The sequence below is a fragment of the Bidens hawaiensis genome, unplaced genomic scaffold, assembly GCF_021521415.1.
Source record: "Bidens hawaiensis isolate Kalapana, Puna unplaced genomic scaffold, B.hawaiensis_p1.1 tig00032467_1, whole genome shotgun sequence".
In the NCBI taxonomy this organism is placed as follows: domain Eukaryota; kingdom Viridiplantae; phylum Streptophyta; class Magnoliopsida; order Asterales; family Asteraceae; genus Bidens; species Bidens hawaiensis.
This window is the reverse complement of record NW_027505253.1, coordinates 177,355-194,306: the sequence shown is the minus strand read 5'-3', so window position 1 is coordinate 194,306 and position 16,952 is coordinate 177,355. Positions and strand designations below refer to the sequence as shown.

General features: G+C 33.8%; 1 pseudogene; it reads right to left on the bottom strand.

Moving 5' to 3' along the window:
• Positions 1-6,641: 6,641 nt before the first annotated feature.
• LOC143611892 (receptor-like protein EIX1) lies at positions 6,642-9,645 on the bottom strand (annotated as a pseudogene).
• Positions 9,646-16,952: the final 7,307 nt, after the last annotated feature.

The following is a 16,952-nucleotide window of genomic DNA, read 5'->3' as shown; positions in this document are numbered from 1 at the left end:
TAAGGTTATCCCAAATTCTACTATTTTATGTTCATTTATATTTAACGTGTCAAGTACAAACTCGCTTAAATATTAGTATGCAGTAGAGTTTGAGTTTGATTAACTTTTGACTTGTGTTGTTCGGGTTTTAAACGGCACTGGTTTTTTAATGGCGAAATTGCCCTTTGTCGTGAACTGAATATTTATATTTTAGGTAACTTTATTATCATTTTTGACTTTAGTTTCCGGTGGACAAATGCATGCAACTATAGGGTTAAGTTCCAACTTGCATTGGATGGTTGATGCGTAAACTGCCTTAAGCTAAACTGATTGGTTATTTTGTTTTATCGAATAAACACCTAGGTCTGGTGTTATATGTATATATACGTGTCACATGTAGTATAAAATATATATGATTGTGTTAGTGTAAATGCATATATGAAGACTATGGATATGTTTTGTTAGGCAAGTATGAAGACTTTGGATTCGGATTGCATTGCAAGTATGAAGATTGAAGTCAGTGTCTCTTGGGTTGCAAGGATGAAAGTTAGAGTTTGTGAATTGAATATTTGAAACATGATTTTTGTATGCGGATTGCATTTGTGGTGCTTTGAAACATGAATTTTGGATATTTTGAAACATTTTTTTTAAATATATTATTTGGTTTTGCATCTATAAAATACTGTATATATGTGTATGTAGATGTATATTTGAAGATTTGCAGCTATATATATATATATATATCATTTGGTTTTGTATATATATTGTTTCCATCTAATTAAAAAAAAGAATTTAAGCTAAAAGATGCGGTTTGGTTAAAAGATGCGGTTTGGTTGTTCGGTTTAGTTCATATGTTAAAAGATGCGGTTTGGTTATTCAGTTTAGAATGTAAAAGATGCGGCTATGACTATACATGTTAGATGATGCGGTTTTTTAAAAGGTGCGGTTCCTATATCTAAAGATTCGATGCTATTTGGTGCGGTCCTAAAACTGCACCTTTTGGTCAAAATCACCGCATCTTATTTCTGTTTTTGTAGTAGTGAATTTTCCACACGCTATTTTCACATAAAATATTTGAAACCCACTACCAGAAAGAGAATATATGATATATTAACAAAGTATGTGATATGATATATAATAATTTATAAGACAAACGTTTAATTTTCTTGCAGCATGATACTTTAAACACGTTACTTTTGCATAAAATATTTAGACGAGGAGATTCTGGAAGAACACGGTACGCAGTTGGAAATAAGAAATAAATCATTATCTTTATATTAGATTTCATCATTAAATCAACAACCATTTACAAGCGTACGTAGCTTAGTATAGTTACAAATGTGTATTGTATTCAACCAAAAGGTTGTAGGTTATAGTCTCACTTAGTCACTTGAGACATCGAGTATAATAAGAGTAAAAAATTATTAGCATTTAAAAATAAACAACAATAAAAGCGTACAAATAACAGACATGTAACAAACTACAGCTAAACATAAAAATTGTTAAGTCAACCTACTAATTGATCTGACCAAGTTTTGTGTTTGACATCCTCTCTTAAGATAAACAATCACCGTAACATAGGACTTCAAATGAAGTGTAACAACTTAAATAAAAGATAAATAATTTGATAAGAGGCACAACAATTTTAACAAGTGTACGTATGGGTTGGTATGGGTCGGTTTTTGGTCCTAACTAACCAAGACCGTAAATTTTGGTTATAGGATTTTGTTAACAGTTTGGTTTTGGTATTTTAAGCAGTTTGCCATTTGTTATGTTCAGTTAACCATCTTTTGGGGCAACTTTTTTGGGTTTCGGCCTAATCTGGTTTGTTAACATGTGAAGAACTAAAACGAGATGGTGTAAAAGAAACTTGGACAATTACACACCAATGAATACGATAATCGCTTCAGCTTGATGATGTTTGAGTTAAAACCCAATCGCTTCAACTTATTAAAGTTTGATCTCGATGATTTCTAAAACAAGTCACTCTTTTTAAACACCCATTATTAATTTTTGGGTAGGATATGTTTCGATCGACTACTGTTAAAAAAGATTATCTTAACCTTGAATACAACACGGAATGCGTAATGTACAACCACATGATTGATATTAGCTTTTGAGAAAAAACTGGGTTTTGATTATATGTTTATTTTCATACTGACTTCAGTTTAGCTGTTTAGGTATCATTTTGGGATGTTGTAAATGAGCCAATAAGTCAAGCCCAAGCTTGACTAGGCTTGACGTCTTCTCGTTTTGACTTACATGAGCTCGAGCTCGGCTTGAGTCTTTCACAAATTCAAGCTCAAGCTCGGCGCTTTTTTGTTAATTAATTTGTATACATATTTAAATTAATTTAAAAATTTTAAGCAAAACCTTAAAAAAATCCATTTGTTCCTTTTGTTTCAAATGAAAGTTGTCGTCCTGTCGAACGCAGTTTGTAGCCCTAATATGCAAATATGATTTTTCTTGGTCATCACTCTCGTTCCTTTTGTATCTAGTAATTAACACCTCAATCTTACACATAGCACAGTCTGCGACGAAAATAAAGCAAATTACTGGTTGCCTTCACATCATTTGACTTTTAGAAATAAACTTAATGCAAGTCTTGTTAGGCAATTAAATGAACTAATGGATGAGTTAGGTTTCTTCACGTTTTCATATGAATTAATGAGTGACTTAGACCATCACCTAACCCTCTTTAATACATTTGGCTAGCTAACTCAAAGCCAAGTCGTTTTCTAATAATCAATCTAAGACCATGTGTAGTGGTAAAACCACACCTAAGAGCGTTATGCGACACGTGACGTACGTCAAAAAAGGGCTTTATGCGAAAAATGGTGTAGTGGTTTAAAGTCACAACCATTACACAAATATTACTTCTTTTTACTTTTTTTTCTATTTTTTAATATAAATAATATAAATATGAAGAAAAAAATCATGATTGGGTAAGCTCTCCCCTCACCTGGCGCTTTCACCAAAACGCCCAAAGCCCCAAAAGCCCTCATATATAGCGTCCCGGGGGCGGTGTTCTGGGCGCTATGGGGCTTTTTCTCCCCTCTCAAAGCGTCCATTACACATGACCTGAAGTCGATATTAGAGTATCTCAATCACCCTTTATCATTTTCTAACACTCATTTTTACAAATAGTTTAAGCAAATTAGAGACATAATTTTCAGCCAGTTGTCATACAGAAGAACAAAGCGTTCAGTACTTACGAAGAAATATTAAACTATTTGAGTCTCTTCTCATACTATAACATGAAGGCAAACAAATATAAATAAAACTCTTCAATCTCACACAAGAAAGAAAGTGTTCCGGAGAACCTGTTTCCAGCGAGGTTTAATGCGGCCAATCTAGGAGGCAATAACGGTACATGTCCTTCAAAATGGTTGTAACTCAAATCCATTCCGGGACATTGATTATACTTTGATCTGCTTGACCCAGTATTGCTCATGTCTGGCAGGATACCTTTTATTTCATTTGAGGAGAGGTTCAAAAATTCAACCCACTTGAAAGACCAAAAAACCACGCAGGTATGTCATCTGATATTCCAGCGTTTGACATATCGAGATGCCATATATTCTTTTGAGTTTTAATCCACATTGGGAATTTAGGTCCCAGCTTGCAGGATTGCAGTTTTATAATAGATAACTGGAAAGGGTTTTTTCCATGGAATCTTAAGTCTAATGCTACAGAATTGAGTGACAAGTCCAAATACACTAGTTGGGTTAGATTTAGTAAATGAACTTCAGAGATGACACCTTCAAGACAGTTGGATGAAAAATCAAGAAATCTAAGATTTGAAAGTTATTTGGTACATTACCAAAAAACTTATTACCAGACATGAATAAAATCAAAAGGGAGGGACATCCTATGAAGTTAGGTAGACTTCCATTTAAAGATTTGTGACTAACTAAGAGATTTTCCAGATTTGAAAGCTGGAGCACACTGTTTGATATGGTTCTGCTTAACAAATTAGTAGAAAGGTCTAAGGTAATTAAGGATGTACATCGTGTCAAATCAGGCATGCTTCCGTTCAAAGAATTATCATCAAGGTACATGTGACTTAAGGAGGAACATCCGACAAAGCTGGGGAATGACCCACTAAGGAGGTTTTGTGACAAATCCAGATAAGTAAAAGATGAACATTTCCCAACTGATTTTGGGATGACACCAACTAGTTGGTTTTGTGACAAATCTAGAAAAGCTAAAGATGAACAGTTCCCGAATGCTTTCGGAATGACACCTCCTAGTTGGTTTTGTGACAAATTCAGATGCTCTAAAGATGAAGAATTCCCAAAGGATATTGGAATGACACCTCCTAATTGATTTTGCGCGAGGTTTAAAAAGGTAAGAGATGTCATATATTCTAAGGAAAAGGGAATAGACCCACACAAAAAATTATTGCTAAGATCAAGATCAAGCAAGTTGGAGAGATTGCCAAGTTGATGAGGAATAGGACCACTCAGATTAGCACTAGAAATTTCCAAATATTTTAAGTTCGACAACGAACCCAAAAAGTTGGGTAAAGGACTGGATTGAAAATCAATATTACTCAGATCAAGATGTTTTAGCCGATTTAACACTTGTAATGAGGGACTAATTATACCTTTCAAACTGTAAAAATATTTGGTAGGATCAATATCAAGTTCAATTACATGACCGCTGAAGCTGTCACAAATGACGCCCGTCCATTTGCAACAATCCATTTTTTCGTCTTGGCTCCCCCAATCATCTAGAATTCCATTTGGGTCAGTTAGGCTGGCTTTAACATCGAGTAGAGCTTGCCTCTCCTTCTCAATGCATGAGTTTATGCTGAAGCCAAGACCACCACTCATAAATATTAAGAATGTGCATAACAGCAAAGACACAAGAATAGACATTGCTGATCGTAGAGAATGACTAATAGTTATTTATAAATATAACCAGTCCTACGTGGCAGAGAAAAAAAAATTCATTCTTCTATTGCAAAGTGGAATTCACTAGCTACCAGAAGGTAAACCGGAAGTTGCTAATTTTCAGAATATTTTATTTTTCTGCTACTTAGAGAGTTAGAGTCATTGCCGTGTCAATCCTGCAAAAATGTATATAAAAATCATATTGAGAAATCATGATGTGTGTGGATGAGGATTCATGTTTAGCGCGGGTTATTTAAAACAAATTTAGAGTCTCCTCTAAGAGGGCTTGTCTGTATCCCAGAGTGCAACAACCAAAACATATATGTGATCTTATCTGTTTGTGTAAAAAGAAAAGTAAGTAAATCAATTTTAGCATGGGAATCGTATGAAGCAAAGAAATAAAAAAGGCAGTAGTTTTTTGATAAGTTTAATGATTTTTTATACATATAGCATACACATTTATATAATTAGGGTTTGGATCAAATACAAATAAAATTATCATGCTAATTGTGATGATCAAATAGAGTAATTACATATACAAGTAGAGTAATTATGTAATTACATCATAGAGTAATTAATTACTCTATGATGTAGTTACATAAAGACTCTATTTGATTCTCACAATTAGTATATTAATTTCATTTGTACGCTAACTTTTACCTGTATAATTATATGTAAATATTATTTTTTTTATATGTAAATGTAAGAAGTACGAAACTTTAAAGTATAAACTATTTAATGAAAAAACGCATTAAAGGATTTCGCTTTGTTCATTTTGTTCTAGTATAATAAATAATTTAGTGTCTTGGAAATAATAATCTTAGCCCCGTATACATAAAACAGTTGCCGGCACTTTTGCCTATTTTTCTTATTTTTTTAATCTCGTGACAAAAACTTCCTAGTCCTAGAGCCACAAAAAGCTAGTCTCAGATGAGAAAATTTTCCACACGCTACTTTCACATAAAATATTTGAAAGTTGAAACCCACGACCAGAAAGAGAATGTATGATATAATAACAAAGTATGTGATATGATATATTATATAACGTTTAGTTTTCTTGCATCATGATACTTTAAACACGTTACTTTGTGCATAAAATATATAGACGAGGAGATTCCGGAAGAACACGCTACGCGGTTGGAAATAAGAAATAATCAATATCTTTATATTAGATTTCATCAATAAATCAATAACCATTTTATAGGCGTAGCTTGGCCTAGTAACAAATGTGTATTGTATTCAACCAAAAGGTTGTGGGTTCTAGTTTTACTTGAAACATAGAGTATAATAGGAGTAAAAAAGATACTAGCTGTTAAAAATCTACGTATACCATATAATAATTAAAAGTTTTCCCTGGACACATGTTATTTTCTTATGTATTCTTAGTTTTTTTCTCTCTCTACTATTAGTTATACATTAATTATACATACTTTTTAAAGTTCTTTTTATATATTTTTAATGATTTCTCATTTTCTTTAATTGCTTTTACATAACATATTTTATTTAAAAAAAAACGTTAGGTTTGTTTAAAAAACATTTAATTTATAAACTGAACATTTTCAGAAACATTCACTCGGGTATTTAAGGTAGTTCCAAACCTTGTTATAAATTCGTCGGTCGGGTGGTTAACATGTTGTTTGTTCCATGCTTACTTGAACCTACACCTAACAGATTGTAATTAAGCTCACTTATTTATTTTTATATTTATAATTGGTGAACTACAAATGTAACACTCTTAATCTACTTTATACCAATAATACATCCTCATTTCTTGATATTTTGAACTGAGTTGATTATGGGAGCGATAAGATTCTTCACAACGTTTGTAAAATGCTCACCTTCGAAACTTTCTTTCAAGTTTGCCAAAATGCACAACCACAGTTCATATATCCAATCCTTGATGTGACTCAACAAAACGAAAAAGAAATATCTGCAACGGAGGTTTAAAACTAAAGCACCACAAATTCCCAAAAATCCAACCGCAAATCCAACACCCATACCCGTGTAATACGATTTCCAAAAGCCGTCTTCATCTTCTTCAACATCTTTCTTTTCAACAACAGGTGAAACCCTACAGCTTGGTGTAAGCGGAGGTCCACAAAGCCGAGGATTACCACTATAGGAGGTATAATTGAAGCGTTGAAGTTGAGACCCAACCGGTATTTGTCCTGACAGATTATTATTTGAGAGGTCAAGATAACTTAGAAAATTCAGTTGTGACAAACTCCACGGAATACGTCCTGAAAAATTATTACTTGACAAGTCAAGAGATTCAAGAGAATTCAGTCGACCCATATCTTGTGGGACATCCCCATTCAGTTTGTTGACAGAAAGATTTAATGAAACCAATTCAAAAAGACTAGTGATTTCATGTGGTAGTGTTCCAGACAAGTTGTTTCTTGAAGGTCAATGCTCTTGAGTAGACGCAGTCCACTTCTTCCAAAAGAACGTCTGGTTCCTTTCCATGTAACCCATGCATTGTCTAAAAATTGTGCCTCTTCATTAGGAAGAGTACACGAGACTCCAATAACCGTTCTGCATGGAGCTGATATAGTTGATACATAAGTATGGCTAGTGATCATATAATCTCCAATACTTTTTCTAGCCATTGCTGTGAAGTTATCAAAGCACCTAGGAACACAGTCTGACAACCCATTATTAGACAGGTCAAGGACATGAAGATTACGCAGCCAGCATAACCGAGAAGGTAACCTCCCATAGAATCTATTGGATCCTAAAACAAGAACGTATAACTCTGAAAGTTCTTCCCCTATCCATTCTGGTATAACACCGGATAACTTATTTTCCCCTAGATCTATGAACCTAAGTCTTGTGCAGTTTTTCAAGGTCATTGGCAATTCACCCACAAATGCATTTCTTCGCAAATACAATGCCTCAAGGTTAGACAAGATTCCCAACGAAGAAGGAATTTCGCTGGACAGATTGTTATTTGAAAAACTTAGAACGATTAGCTCTTCTTGAAATTTCATCCAACAATCAGGTAGGCGCCCTGAAAATTTGTTGTTGGAGAGGTCAATAAAAGTTAAACCCGTATCAAAGTTACACAAGAATGAAAGTGTTCCTGAGAACTTATTTCCCGAGAGATTTAATGCAGCCAGTTTAGAAGGCAATATCGGTACCCTTCCTTCGAAATGGTTGTTACTCAAATCTATTCCAGGAGAGCCATCAAATAACACCTCCATGTTTGGAAGCATACCTTTCATTTGATTTGAAGAGAGGCTCAGAAACTTCAATTGACTTGGTAGGTCCCAAAACCAATCGGGGACGCTATCTGATATTCCAGCATTTGAAATATCAATATGCACAAAAAAATGTTGAGTTTTGATCCACGATGGGAATCCAGGTCCCAACCTTCAGGATTGCAATTTTATTGTTGATAATTGGAAAGGGACTTTGTCGTGTAAGCGTAAGTCGACTGCTAAAGAATTGAAAGACAAGTCCAAATAATCTAGTTGTGTGAGATTGAGAAAATGAATATCCGAGATAACACCTTCAAGGGAGTTGGACGAAAAATCAAGAAGTGAAAGCTTTGAAACCTGACCCAAACTGTTGGCACATTACCGGAAAACTGATTACTAGACAAGTCTAAATGTGAGAGGGAAGGATACCCTTTGAAGTCAGGAATTCTTCCATTCAAAGAATTATGACTAACATCAAGTTTTTCCAGATTTAAAAGTTGACCGACACTATCAGGCATTGACCCATTAAGGAGGTTTTGTGACAAATCTAGGTAAACTAAAGATGAAAAATTCCCAAAATATTTTGGAATGACACCTCCTAATTGATTTTGTGACAAATCCAGATAAGCTAAAGATGAACAGTTGCCAAAGGATTTTGGGATGACACCTCCTAATTGATTTCGTGAGAGGTCTAAGTCGGTAAGAGAAGTCAGATCTACAAAGGAAAAGGGAATAGACCCCTTCAAAGAATTATCGCTAAGATCAAGTTCATGCAAGTTGTAGAGATTGCCAAGTTGATGAGGAATAGGTCCACTCAAATTAGCACCAGAAATATCCAAATGTTGTAAGTTGGACAAGGAACCCAAAAAGGAGGGTAAAGGACTGGATTGAAAATCATTGTAACTTAGATAAAGATCTTGTAGCTGACTTAACACTTGCAATGAGGGACTAATATTACCTGAACCTAGCGAAGAAAGCAAAAGGCTGATTACATGACCAGTGTGGTCGTCACACGTGACCAACCACCATTCGCAACAATCCGTTATTTCTCCTTTGCTCCCCCAACCGTCTAGATTTCCATTCGGGTCAGTTAGGTTGGCTTTAACATCGAGTAGAGCTTGCCTCTCCACCTCAATGCAGGAGCTCACACCACCACTCATGAATATTAATATGCATACCAGCAAAGACACAAGAATAGACATTGCTAGCTGATCATATAGTGTGTGTTTATTAAATGGGAATCTGAGGATATATCTGTCGGAGAATTATTAATAACTATTTATAGAAAAAAGTGGCAGAAAATTTTTTTCTTCTATTGCAAAGTGGAATTCACTACCAGAACGTAACAGGAAGTTGCTGGTAAAAAAATAATAATAATGCTTTTCATATTAATTCTTTTCCGGTATTTCAGTGGTCATTGCCGTGTCAATCCGATGGCGTAACGAACTATAACTGATACCAATCAAATTCGCGTTGTGAATGTCACCGCAAATCGGCCGCGGGTGTGCTACCTCGTTATTTATTAAAATTGTAGAAAAGTGTCAGTTTTATTAATAATAATTAACAAAATAATGATAATGATACTTTCATTATTCGTGCGAAATATACTAATATAATACCGTATACAAAAACTATAAGTGAATACAAAGATAAACTGATTCAAACAAGCTTTAACAAGAACTTCAGCCGTGCCGTGCCTTCTTGTAATATTGCTATAAAAACAAGCAAATTAAACGTTGACGTTTGTGGAAGAGAATTCATGTTTAACTCGGGTCATTTAAAACAAATTTAGAGTCTCCCCTAAGAGGCCTCGTCTGTATCCCAGGTACGATATATGATCTTATATGTTTGTGTAAAAAGAAAAGTAATTAGTAAATCAATTTTAGCGTGGGAATCGTATGAAGCAAAGAAAGAAAAAGGCAGCAGCATTTTGATAAGTTTAATGGTTTTTTATACATATAGCCTACACATTTATATAATTATATGTAAATAGTATTTATTTATATGTAAATGTAAGAAGTACAAAACTTATTTAATGAAAAAACGCATTAAAGGATTTCGCTTTGTTCATTTTGTTCTAGTATAATAAAATAATTTAGTGTATTGAAATAATAATGTTAGCTCCATATACATAAAACAGTTGCCGACACTTTTGCCCTTCTTTCACAACTTTGTATCTCAAGACCAAAACTTCCTAGTCCTAGTGCCACAAAAAGCTAGTCACAGATGAAAAAATTTCCACATACGCTACTTTCACAAAAATATTTAAAACCCACTACCAGAAAGATAATATATGATATATTAGCAAAGTATGTGTGGGGTTATATTATAATGTACTAGCTTTTGAACCCGTACATTATACGGGATTTATCAAATGATAAAAATAAATAAGTTATGTTATTTAAAAAAAATAAACAAAATGAAAGGTAAAAATAAATTAAAAGATCATGTATGATATTTTAATTGTGATTCTTAAAATATTTTTCATAATTGAAATTGCGTATAGCTTAGCATCCTATATAATAAATCTAAAAGATTCAGTGATAATGATAAACCGAGTTACTATAAATGCAAGTGCCTACACAGGCCTTTAAGGCTATACTAGTTTTTATTAAAATTGTTTTGAAATGAACTAAAGTCATCATTTTTTAAAAATGATCCATACGTATCTGATGATTGTCTTATGTTAGATCAGAACGAAACATGTGATACAATTGTAGTCCGAAATGCGACAAACTCAATTGGGTAATAGGATTGCATGTCCAAAAGGTGTCTTCACATTAAGCACAACATGTGATACAAATTTTGTATACAAAGAAGTATTTTTCAAATTTGTAAACATCATTTTAAGGTCTCATTTACCATGTAAATAAATGTATTAGACAAAGCAAACAATTTATGAATTATAATTTTTTCACGTTTCACGACTTATAAAATGTATCTTCTTCATGTTTCATTATATGTACTACACATGGTGGATAACATGAACTTAATGTAATTTTTCGTTTAACAATGTTTAAAAGATGATCAATGTGCATATAGACAATAATCTATAGTATAATGTCATCAGATTACATATATGCACATCTAAATATATATTTTATGCAATGTTGAAAAACCACAGCCAACCTAATAAATTGATTATATTTAGCATCAATTCTTCTTGAATCGTGATTATAAACGTGACATTTATACACCTTTAAATAGTTAATAAAATCCATCTAATGATTCTATAACCCAATTGATAAAATGGTTTTGACTAATGGATAGTTAGGATAAATGAGATGAGATATTAGGAATTATGATGAAAAATTAGGCTATGAGTGAATGTAGGCTTGACATCTAAGCATCAACACTTTGTTTTAATAGTAGAGTAAAATAAGATTTGTCTTGTTCAAATTGATTATGTAATAAATGTTTATGAAATAAAAAAAAAACAAAATTTTACAGTTTCCAAAAAACAAAGAATTCGGTTTTATAACTTTTTAGAAAAAATATAAATTACAGGACTCCAAATTTCTTTAGGTATAACTGGTAATTGTTTCAATGCTTAAAAGTTTTTTTTCAGAATGACTACGTTTATAATTTTAAATTAAATATACAAAATTAATAATCGCATTAATTGGAAATATAAATTAAATAGCATAATTAAAAATTTATATATATGAAGTGAGAAGTCTCGTATAATTCAAACTGAATTCATGAGTCCTTATTGTTAAAACATGTTTTGACATCTTTAATAAAAAGTAATGTATACATTGAGCAAAATTATGTTTTAAGTTTTATATTATTGTAAATAGTCATTAATATATGCATTATATCTTGAGATGTAACTCATGGGTCAAACCATTTTCACCAATGACCCATGGATAGCATGGATTAAGAAGAAGAGAGATTAGAAGATTAGTATGGAATATTAATCTAGGAATGAATGTGATTAGGACACCTAGGCATCATTATTTTTGTTTATTAGTATTGTAAGATATAACATTTAATTTTCTTGTAGCATGATACTTTAAACACGTTACTTTTGCATAAAATATTTTGATGAGGAGATTCTGAAAGAACACGGTACACGGTTGGAAATAAGAAATAAATCATTATCTTTATATTAGATTTCATCATTATCAACAACCATTTACAAGTGTAGCTTAGTCTAGTAACAAATGTGTATTGTATTCAATCAAAGGTTGTGAGTTCTGATCTCACTTGAGACATTGAGTATAATATGAGTAAATAAAGATATTAGCCGTTAAAAATAAACAAATAAATAAAAGCGTACAAATAACATAAATGTAACAACTAAACATAAAATTGTTAGTCAACCAACTAACTGATCTGACCAAGTTTTGTATTTGACATCCTCTCTTAAGCTAAACAATCACAGCAACAAAAGACTTCAAATGAAGTGTAACAAATTAAATAAAAGATAAATAATTTGATCAGAGGAACAACAATTTTAACAAGTGTACGTATTGGTTGGTATGGGTCAGTTTTTGGTCCTAACTTATAACCAAGATCGTAAATTTTGGTTATAGGATTTTGTAAACAGTTTGGTTTTGGTATTTTTAACCAGTTTGTCATTTGTTCTGTTCGGTTAACTATCTATTGGGGCAACTTTTGGGTTTCGGCCTAATCGGGTTTCTTCACATGTGAAGAAGTAAAACGAGCTGGTGTAAAAGAAACTTGGACAATTACACACCAATGAATATGATAATCGCTTCAACTTGATGATGTTTGAGTTAAAACCCAATCGCTTCAACTTATTAAAGTTTGATCTCGATGATTTCAAAAACAAGTCACTCTTTTTAAACCCATTATTAATTTTTGGGTAGGATATGTTTTGATCGACATTATTACTGTTAAAAAAGATTATCTTAACCTTGAATACAACACAGAATGCATAATGTACAACCATATTATGGATATTAGCTTTTGAGAAAAAAAAACGGGTTTTGATTATATGGCTTTTTTTCATACTGGCTTCAGTTTAGGTGTCATTTTGAGATGTTGTAAATGAGCCAATAAGTCAAGCCCAAGCTTGACTAGACTCGACGTCTTCTCGTTTTGACTTACATGAGCTCGAGCTCGGCTTGAGTCTTTTCACAAGTTCAAGCTCAAGCTCATCGCTTTTTTGTTAATTAATTTGTATACATTTCTAAATTAATTTAAATAGTTTAAGCAAAACCTTAAACGTGCCTAAGCATGTTTATAACTTGTTTCGGTTAAGAGTTTAACATTTCGGTTCAGTGCTATTTTAAACTTGGAACCAGTCGTAACCTTATTTTATTTTATTTTTGATTTATTGAATAAACACTTAAGAGTATATATTAATTTATGAAAAAGTTTTATTAGTTTTACTTTTGAAAATGGTTCAAACCGTAAAAACCGAACTGTCTTGCCCCTCCTAATACATATTTATATATTTACAATTTTGAAGGTCGGTAGACATAACCAGTTGCACTCCCTGCAGTTTGGTTTGTACTTCAAATGAGCTGGTTTGTTTTTTTTACACGTCATTGCAACAAACACGTGTTGTTCTCCTCTTCCATTCTCGCACTCTTCTCTATAATTCTTACATGTGCTTTTCTTATATGTCTTTTCTTACTTCTAATCTGCAGCTTCTTCACTAACGGTGGGGGAGACAGAATGGAGACGGTTTCATTTTGTCAGACGACGGCGGTCGTAGAAAGTGTGTATCGGCGACGGCGACACCTGTGCCGGCACGGTTACAATGTTCTTGAGTGTTATGGACTAAGCAAGGCGTTCGGAGATCTAAGGTTCCGGCGTAGCCACCCACGACAGCTTTCATGTCTCAGATCTATGCAGATCGGTGATTCTCAAGCCACACGTTGGGTCGGTTTTTCGTCAACTATTGATTGGTTTAAATCAGATTATAAGACGACGGTCGGAAACCGAACGGACGTTGGCTCATTAATAGATCTACCAACAATGGTTCAACTACGTCTCGATTCAGATTCTATTTTCATACAAATACTCTCAATCTCATCATTTTACACTCACGTACTCAGGTGAATGTATAAATTTGGTAAAGATTTTATCGAATTATCATTATTTGGTATAACCACTTACTTACTGATCCTAAGCATACGCTATTTTGGTGTAGATGGTGATGGCAGGATAACAGCGTGCAATGCAAAGATCTTCTTTGCTAAATCGAATATAGGAAAACCTCAAATTAAGCAGGTAGATAACATTTGCTCAGCTTTATTTTTTCATTGGCTTTTGTATGTTGTTTACTGTGTACAAGCAGGCCGTCTCCGAGAAGAAAAGAAAAAAGAAGGGCCGGGACATAAAAAACAAAAGGCCTTAAAATATAAATTCAAAAATTATAATATGATATGAAAATATATAACATATTAAAAACGAAGTGTATTCGGTCGGTAAAATATAAGTTTATTAGTATTATAGTATCAAAACTAAATGCAAAAACTAATTTCGTCAACATAACATATTTATAAATAAAAAAACACATATGTTGCGGCGCTGAGTTGATGTGAATTCGATTGGTGTTAGACATGTCGTTAAGTTATCATAAAAAAAAAAGGAAAAGATACTAAAAAACGCAGGAATAACTAATAAAAGAACAAACAACATACATAAAGATAAGATGAGCTAATATAAAAAATAAAAGGAAAACAAAAAAAAAAACACAGAACGTTGCGGTGATGAGTTGACTTGAATTCGATTGGTATTAGATATGTTCATTATTAGTATCGGAAGTAAACATAAAAAGTAACTTTGTTAAGTTATCAAATTTAAAATAAAAAAGGAAAACATACTTTAGAAAAATGCAGGGGTAACTAATCAAAGAACAAACAAGATGAGCTAATAAAAAATATTACACGTTCTTCCAATGGGTTTAGAACTCAGCAACAAGCGTTCCATTCCAAGACTTAAAATCTCACATTAAACCACCAAACCAAACCTATAATTTAGTTAATTGCTGAAAAGAATTATATAAATAGGCGAAAATAAACATACAAAATTTTTAAAATTCAATGGGCCTCATAGAGGAGTGGGCCTGGGTCTTGATGTAACATCCCGAAATTTCTAAAGTAATATTTAATATATTATTTTGTCGGGTGAAATAAACGAGTTAGTGGAACGATAATAATAATAGCAAAATATGAAGACTTAGTAGGATAATTAGATGGGATTAGATATGGACCAAAAGGAAATATGGGCCTTCGGTCCATGGGCTTAAGGGAGTATAAATACCCCCTTAAACCCCAATCATTTCCATTCCATCCATTTATCCATCCTAATCTCTACACACTCCAAAACACACAACCCGAACCAAGATCCAAAGGCCAGGACCCGAGCTCGTTGGTGCTAGGTCGTCGTGACGAACCAAAGCAACAAGACCAGCTCGTGTTCGTAGTTCGACTCATTTACGGTACGTTTATATCGAGAACATGTTCGTTTAGGTTTGGATTAGTATAGAAATGATAGATCGGTGTTTGTATGGTAAAAACGAATCCTACAAAGCTAAACTTACTGAAAATGGTTAAGATTTGATGGGTTAATCGATTGATAAAAGAACCCGTAACCTATATGCCTAAATCGCACCCCTTAAACATCGATGTTAGGCCGATTTGATGGTTGGGGTTTGTAGGCGCTGGTCAGACGATTCCGTGGATACCTAAATCGAGTTATTTGGTTAAGAAACGAAGACGATTAAGGACGAACAGTAGCTGCAGCCGACAACTTCGCCTGCAAGCTAAGTTCGCCTGATGAACTTCGCCTGCAAGCTAAGTTCGCCTGATGACAACTTCGCCTAAAAGCTAAGTTCGCCTGATGACAACTTCGCCTAAAAGCTAAGTTCGCCTGATGACAACTTCGCCTAAAAGCTAAGTTCGCCTGATGACAACTTCGCCTAAAGCTAAGTTCGCCTAGAGTCAAGTTCGATTAGAAAATAAATTAAAACGATAAGTAAAAGTAATCTAATACTAGGCCACCAGATTAAATCAGGCGAGTATTGATACGTGTAACTTATACAGTCAGCCGAGCTCAGTTAAAGAAGGGATTTACAACTATCGGAGGAAGAAGCAGAGTTCAGGTGAGTTTCTAGCCCCATTCCTTGTTATGTTTTCGGGGCTGTGTGCATACTCGATGTGTTGTTAATACATTTATCCTAAGTGATAAGTGTATGCCATATGTGATATATGTGATGGATATGAATGATTGCTTGTCGGTACGCGAACGATCTTCGGATATTGCGCGTACTGTCAGGTTAAAAATAAAGATACGAATATTATATATCGAAGATGTATGAACATTACAAATGAATACTTGTCGGGGCGTGAACGATCTTCGGATATTGCACGTATCGACAAGAGGTATGGTTGTTAAATGAATGATGTAAAGAACGCCTAGAGTGTTCTTATGCTATAATGTAATTATTGTATATGTGAAGTATGTGTATACAGGTACACGAATGGTATGTGAGTTCTACGTTCGACATAGTAAGTTAGGATGGCAAATCCCTCGTACGTGCCATGTATTTGTATTGGGGTAGCATAGGGGAGGACTGCGGACCTCGTACGTGCTATGTATTTGTATTGTGGTAGCATAGGGGAGGACTGCGGACCTCGTACGTGCTATGTATTTGTATTGTGGTAGCATAGGGGAGGACTGTGGACCTCGTACGTGCTATGAATTAGGTTGCAACATAGGGAAGGACTGCGGACCTTGTACGTGTTGTGGATGTAGGATGGTATAGGGAAGGACTGCGGACCTTGCACGTACCATGAATGGTGAACATAGGTAAGGACTGCGGACCTTTTACGTGTTCACGACCTTGAGTACAGGTATAGATGGCGGACTATGAACGTACTCTCGGTAGACTGAG